This window comes from Archocentrus centrarchus, unplaced genomic scaffold, assembly GCF_007364275.1.
Source record: "Archocentrus centrarchus isolate MPI-CPG fArcCen1 unplaced genomic scaffold, fArcCen1 scaffold_53_ctg1, whole genome shotgun sequence".
Classification (NCBI taxonomy): domain Eukaryota; kingdom Metazoa; phylum Chordata; class Actinopteri; order Cichliformes; family Cichlidae; genus Archocentrus; species Archocentrus centrarchus.
Window position 1 is genome coordinate 927,003 of NW_022060275.1, and position 7,056 is coordinate 934,058.

Genomic DNA, 7,056 nt, shown 5'->3' on the forward strand with positions numbered 1-7,056 from the left:
TCTATAAACATCTACAGACAGCCACTGAAAGCATCACATCTAACAGGCGATTTGAAATTATTTGAATGGAAGGTTACTGACCTTGATTTGCTCTGTGGCCCAGCAGTGAAAACAGAACTAAAGAGAAATGGGATCTGGATTATTCTGAGCTCCACAGTTTCCACATAAATAAATGAGTACAATCCAATCAAGCCTGAATCACTGAAAAGCATTACTCGCTCAATGAAGGTTGATATCTGGTGGCTCTTTAACTGTGTGATTATAGTGAAAGGAACGTCCTCCAAGGTTTGTGTTGAAAGTGTGTGCGCACCCCTGTGGACATTATATATATAATACATTTCACTGTGCATTGTACTGTGTATAACTGTGCATGTGACAAATAAACACTATCTTACATTAGAGGGCAACACAGTCCCTGCCTTTCTGATGCAGCAGCAGCCATAACACCTTTGTCTTTTTTTACAGGTCAGTAACGTAAAGAACTGTTAACTGTTAAGTTTTACATGTTACACTGATCATAAATGAAAACTGCAATTTTTTTTAAATCTTGCGTCCTATGACAGCTGGGATAGGCTCACAGGCTTCCTCTGTGTTTGTTTAACTGCAGCTCAAACTCCAGTCAGAGAGTCTGTGTGGGTTCTCAGTCATCCAGGTCCTGAAGACGTTTCACCTCTCATCTGAAAGGCTTCTTCAGTTCTCAAAGCAAAAGGTGGAGAGTGGCTCTCCTTCTCAAAGAGGAGAGCCACCACCCCATCACATCATCACTGATTCTGTTGTACTGGCTCCCCATTAACTTCAGGGTCAATTTTAAGATTGTGATTGTGAGTTTTAGAGCTCACCATGGACAAGTACTGGCATATATCAGTGAACTTTGATATCTATATGTCCCCTGCAGTATGGATGTATGTGGCATAGCCATGCAGGCTGCAAGGCTGTGTACTAAAGGACACAGTCCACACTTACAGCTAAAGAGAAACCTTTAAAACACCTGTAAAATTCTCGTGGCTGAAAACACTGCTTTGCTATCTAAACACATTCTGAAATGAAAAGAAAAGCAAAAGATTCATTATACTGAACTACCTGCTTAGCAAATTGAGCAAAAATGGATAAAATGCACAGAGCAGATCCCCCCCTAGATCTTAGAGTGAAGGTCTATGTGCAGGTATGCAAACAGACCTCTGTGTGGTTTTACAGACTCTGACGGGTTTGCTTAAAAACAGCAGTTAAACTTCACGTATCTTGAAGTGCACTGCCTGAGGACATGAGAAACAAACCCACTTCTTGTAGCTCAGACTGTAAAAATATCCATCCTGCATTATTATTGATTCACTTCTTTTATATTTGCTGGTTCCTAATTAAACACACGCAGTACAATTCAACACAATTTGTGCTGTTCATCAACAAAACAGACATTCAAACAGACACTCTGTACTTACAGAACAGATGTGGTAGAGACATTTTCTTCACTCTCTTTTTTCCGTCATCTGATCTTTGTTTTTCTGTCTTCTATTGCTCGAAGTAAAGCCCGCCCGCTTCCTCTGTGTAGGTGTATCTTTCCATTAAGACCTTTGAAACATGTGACAGGAAATAAGGAAAAGCACAAAAGGCCCACTTTGAGTTTTGTTTTTCCCCCTGAGCACATTATTATTACAAACAGATAATGTGAAATTATATGATGCTATTGTATTATATTATACTTTTAACTCTGTGAATTGGAAAAAATATAAAATAAATTCAAAGTAATGTACAGAATTCAGTATTTTTACAGTCATTTAAAATTAAAAGAAAAAAAAAAGCTGGGTAAAAATTTCTTGCAAAACCTTTCTTTAAAAGAAAAATCCACTCAGTGAAGTGTTTTAATTTGTGATGCATTGTGTGAAAGTGTTTAAATGAGCGCTTTGTGGTCTTTAAGCTTCCTTTTTGACCACTCGGCTCAGCAGAGGTGTCAAAACATCCCTTCAGCTCAAATATTTGTTCTGGCTGCAGATGTGCCTTTACCTCATTCACTGCTACACCGCCTGGCCAGAGAAAAAAGTCACCACCAAAAAAAAAGAAAAGGTCACACACTAATATTTCATTGGACCGCCTTTAGCTTTGATTACAGCACGCATTCGCTGTGGCATTGCTTCGATAAGCTTCTGCGATGTCACAAGAGTTATTTCCCTCCAGTGTTGCATGAATTTTTCACCAAGATCTCGCAGTGATGATGGCAGATTCAGACCACTGTGCAAAGCCTTCTCCAACACATCCCAAAGATTCTCAGTGGGGTTGAGGTCTGGACTCTGTGGTGGCCAATCCATGTGTAAACATGATGTCTCGTGCTCCCAGAACCACTCTTTCACAATTCAAGCCTGATGAATCCTGGCATTGTGCCATCAGGGAAGAAAAAAATCCATTGATGGAATAACCTGGTCATTCAGTATATTCAGGTAATCAGCTGACCTCATTCTTTGAGCACATAATGCTGCTGAACCTAGACCCCGGGGTTCCCTGGGGTTATGGAACTGATATGGATACAGCAAGTAGTGAAAGACGACTGCATGTTGGAGAAGTGGAGCACCTGATATGCGCCATCATCATGTTATCTTAATGCAGATGCTGCTTTGACCTTTGCCACCTACAGTCATGGCCAAAACTACCTGCTAACATAATTTCAGCAATGCTCTCGTTAACAAAGGCGAGAGTTTCTAATGTCCTTGCACCCCCCCCCCCTTCCCAAAGTCTCACACACACACACATACACACAAACACACACACACACAAAAGCTGCTCGATCGCAACTGTTTTCATTTGTATCAATAGGTCTTTAAATACTCAGGTTAGCTTAAGTAACTAAAAGTAAAATAACAGGTCACTGCAACTGTGTGCTGTGGTTACAATATAAGTTATATTGAGAGAGTGTGTGTGTTGGGGGGTGGGGGTGGGGTGTCTAAAAATGTGTGCCTGTGTATATTAAAAGTATATAGCTGCGCTCCAGCACAGGGCACGGATGAAGCTGGGGTAATGATTTATTACTATGCGCACACCTTATTAGGAGAGATCAGCTCAAAATGTTCCCAGTCAGTCCGCAATAACACAAAATATAAGGGGGGGGGGGGTGTTCATTGCGTTTTGCTGCCGTTATATTTTGAATCATTTCCTGAATCAGTCACGTCGCGCAACCGGCTTGCGTGGCTTCAAACGTCACCGACACAAACCGAGATTTCCGCTAAACAAAAGTCTCCCTCAATTAGTCGATACCCGCTTCGAACCCTCGACACATCACCGGTGTTGTTGACTTTTCTGTGTAAAATTCCACAAAGCCATGTTCCTCTGCTGGATTATGCTGTCTCTTCTTTTCCTGCCGTCTGCCTCTGAGGGTAAGTCGCGGACACTTTGTGACGTTACTCGGATGTTGTCTTCAGTTTCGCCTTTATGAACCTTGTTAAGTTTTTCTCTTGCATACGCGCGTTGATTCAGCATCAATATGTTGCGTACTCACATCACACCTCAGAGGATGTTGTGAAGGAGGTCATGCAGAGGATGGCACGGATCGGGAGAGATGGGGTCAGACGACCGTCATTAAAATGAGCTGCCGAGACAAGAAGATATGAAAAATATGTATATACTGTATAAATGTTTTGTTTTTTTAACCTGTATTTCCCACTCCAAGTTGATACATTTATATCATCATGAAAACTCCGGCTTATTTTTGAAAAATTGGTTCTGTCTGTAAAATGCGACCCAGGTTTTTTTTTTTTCCCCTCTTTGCATTTTTGGCCACAGCGGCTTTTATTGACAGTGGAGAGAGACAGGAAACGGGAGAAATACACGTGGGCAAATTGGCGACGGGAAAGGACTGGAGCCCGCGCCGCCCACACCAGAACGCCGCACGTGTATGTGGTCGCCGGCTTCACCACTAAGCCACAGCTTTTTTAAACCACTGTGAGGGCATTTTGGCACTGCGACATTTTCAAAGGACTGTAAATGTGGTTTTAAAATTCAGCTTAGGATCAGAGTGAGGTTCAGAGGAGTACATTTTTCACATATCTGTACTTTACTTGAGTATTTATTTTTCTGACTACGTTTTACTTTTACTCCCTACATTTTTACACAAGTATATGTACTATCTGTAATCTGTACTTTAGGTTTAACGGGCCTGAGAAGCTCCTGATTGTGAGCGATTTTATTTATTTTTTGAAGCCTCAGCAACAGGATGGGAGGGAGGATACAGAAACCCCACACAGTACAGGGAGGGGCTCCTGCAAAGCTCGCTCGGAGTTCGAAAAGAGCGAGAGGAAGTTGCACTTTGCAGAGGCTACACCATATGTTGACAACTCATTCAAGAATCATTTTAAATCAGTCACTAAAACAGCCTTTTTCCACCTTAAGAACATCTCTAGGCTCCAGCCTCTACTTACTGATTCTATAGCAGAGACCCTTAGCCATGCCTTTGTCAGGCTGGACTACAGCATTGTCTGTTAAAAAAGGCCTTCAATTCCTATTTTTTTTCTTCTCTCTCATTGTTCAGCGTCCTTGGGTTTCGTGAAAGGCGCTACATACATCTAAGTTATTATTATTACTATTATTACACGCTGGAACAGTGAGGAAAAAGAGTGACAGGAAACGTAAAGCACAGAAAGTGTGTGCAGTTTGTCACACAGTGTGTCTGCTGGCTAAAAGAAGAGCTGCTGTATTTCCAGAGAGAGCAAAGAGAGAGAAGGTCACTCAGATGGAGAAAGATATAAGAAAGGTAAAAACGTCCTCCAAAGAGCTGCTTTTACTTTCTTACTTTAAGTACATTTCAGAGCCCGTACTTTTTACTTTTACTTGAGTAAAGAAGTTTAACGCAATACTTCAACTTTTACCAGAGTAGTTTTTTAACACAAATACTTGTAGTTCTACTTAAGTACAGAATGTCAGTACTTTTGCCACCTCTGGTGAGGTTAATGTCAGAGACACATGTCAGCAAAAGTCCCCACAGAGGATGAGAAATGTCGGTTTCTGTTTGAGCAAAACGTGGTGGCCGGCTTTCAGGATCACTCAAGCCACTTCCTTCTGTACTCCCCCTGAGACGCTTGAGCAGAGACATCAGTGATCGTGACGCTAGCAGCTCTGGGAGTGAGCGGTTTAATCCCTCCAACCTCTCTGTTGTTTCCTGTCATCTCCAGGCCAGAAAAGCATCTCACTCACCCTCGGAGAGACTGCCATTCTCTCCTGTCAAGCTCCCAGTAATAAGATCGTCAATGCTGTGGAGTGGACCAAGTCCGGCCTGGAGCCAGAATATGTGTTTTTGTACCAGGATGGTCATCCTGATCCAGACAACCAGCATCCGTCTTTTCAGGAGCGGGTGGATCTGCAGGACAGACAGATGAAGGATGGAGACGCGTCTTTGATTCTGAAGAACGTGACGATTAATGACACCGGAACATATGAGTGTTGCATCGAGATAAAAACACATCGCAGGAAGAGAGCACATCTGGATGGTGATGTCATCAGCGTGATCAACCTCAGAGTTGGTCCTCCAGGTGAGTGAGCAGAGGTGAAGCTGCTTCCTGGTTGTTGATGTTTGTTGATGGAAGCAGCTGGTCTGAGTGATGGGATCAGCTGACACCTGTTTCTCACCTGCAGGTCAGCCGGGAGGAGACAGTGCTAGAAGACTACCAGCTGGTCAGCTAGTTTCAGCTATTGCTGCTGTTGGTTTTGTTGCAGTTGTTGTTGCTGCTATTGTTGCTTTTGTGATCTACACCTCCTGCTGCCTCAGCAGAGCAGGAACATCATCAAAGACAGCTCACACCCTGGCTTTGAACTGTTTGACCTGCTGCCCTCTGCCAGGAGCTACAGGAGCATCAAAGCCAGAACAAACAGACTCAGGAACAGTTTCTTCACCACCCTGAACTCACACACTCACCCACTGTAACTGTGCAACACCCACATCTCTGTGCAATATTATATTATTCATACTGAACAATATCTGTCACTCCCATATTGTGTAATATCCAATACTCATTCACCAAGTGCAATATTCACCATCTTCATTATTATATCTGTACACTTATTTTAATTTTTACAATGTATATATTTTTATATTTATTTTTATAAATATTGTGTTTTATTGTAACTTTTTGTCTGTGTAAAGCGCTATATAAATAAACGTTACTTTCTTACAACAATTGCTCTGTCATCTGAATCCTGTTGCTCCTTTGTGAGAAGGTGATGCATTGGCTTATGGTATTTTGCAAATTTCATTAGGGCTGCAACTATCGATTCTTTTAGTAATCGAGTATTCTATTGATTATTCCATCGATTACCTGAGTAACTGGATGATAAATATTATTTTCACATTAACAGTTCATCTGCATATTTTAACTTCCGTACTGCAGTTTTTCCCTGTGTGAAACAAACAGGGTGGATGGAGCAGCTACAAAGTTCTCTTTTCTTCACTTACTGATCAGGTGGTTGATGAAGGACCTCCAGCTGTTTCCCAGTAAAGATTTAATGGTGCTTTAATGCAGCTCTAAGCTGTTTTGTTCAGCCACAGACCCACAAGAAGAAGAACTGTAATGCAGTTAATGTGAGCGAAACACTATTTAATGGATCGGTTTGCATTTTTTTATTTCTTTCCGATATCCGATCCAATAATTTAGGTCAGGATCGGACCGATACTGAATATCGGATCGGCGCCTCCCTGGTCTTTAATGGAGCCTAAATAGCATGAAAAGAAAATATGAGTTTTCCAATTGTGGCATCAAATAAAAATCAGTTCTTTCAAAAATCAGTATTCAAATTCATGCTGAGTTCAGACTACACTATGAGTCTGACACATTGACCATCATGTTGTTTACAGCTGCTGTAATGCACATGTCCCTGTTATTCTAGTCATGTTTGAAACAGCAGCAGCTCACATGTGTAACTGAGTGCAGCTGAATGCATATTCGGCTTCGTAGGCTAACAGTATTTTTTTCAGGCTGTGGTGCCAGATATTGTGATATTTTTTAGGAATTGCTGGCAGTTGTTCAAAGGTTTAAGTTAACACAACCCTCCATTATGAGACGGTAGTGAGGTAGGCAGGACACG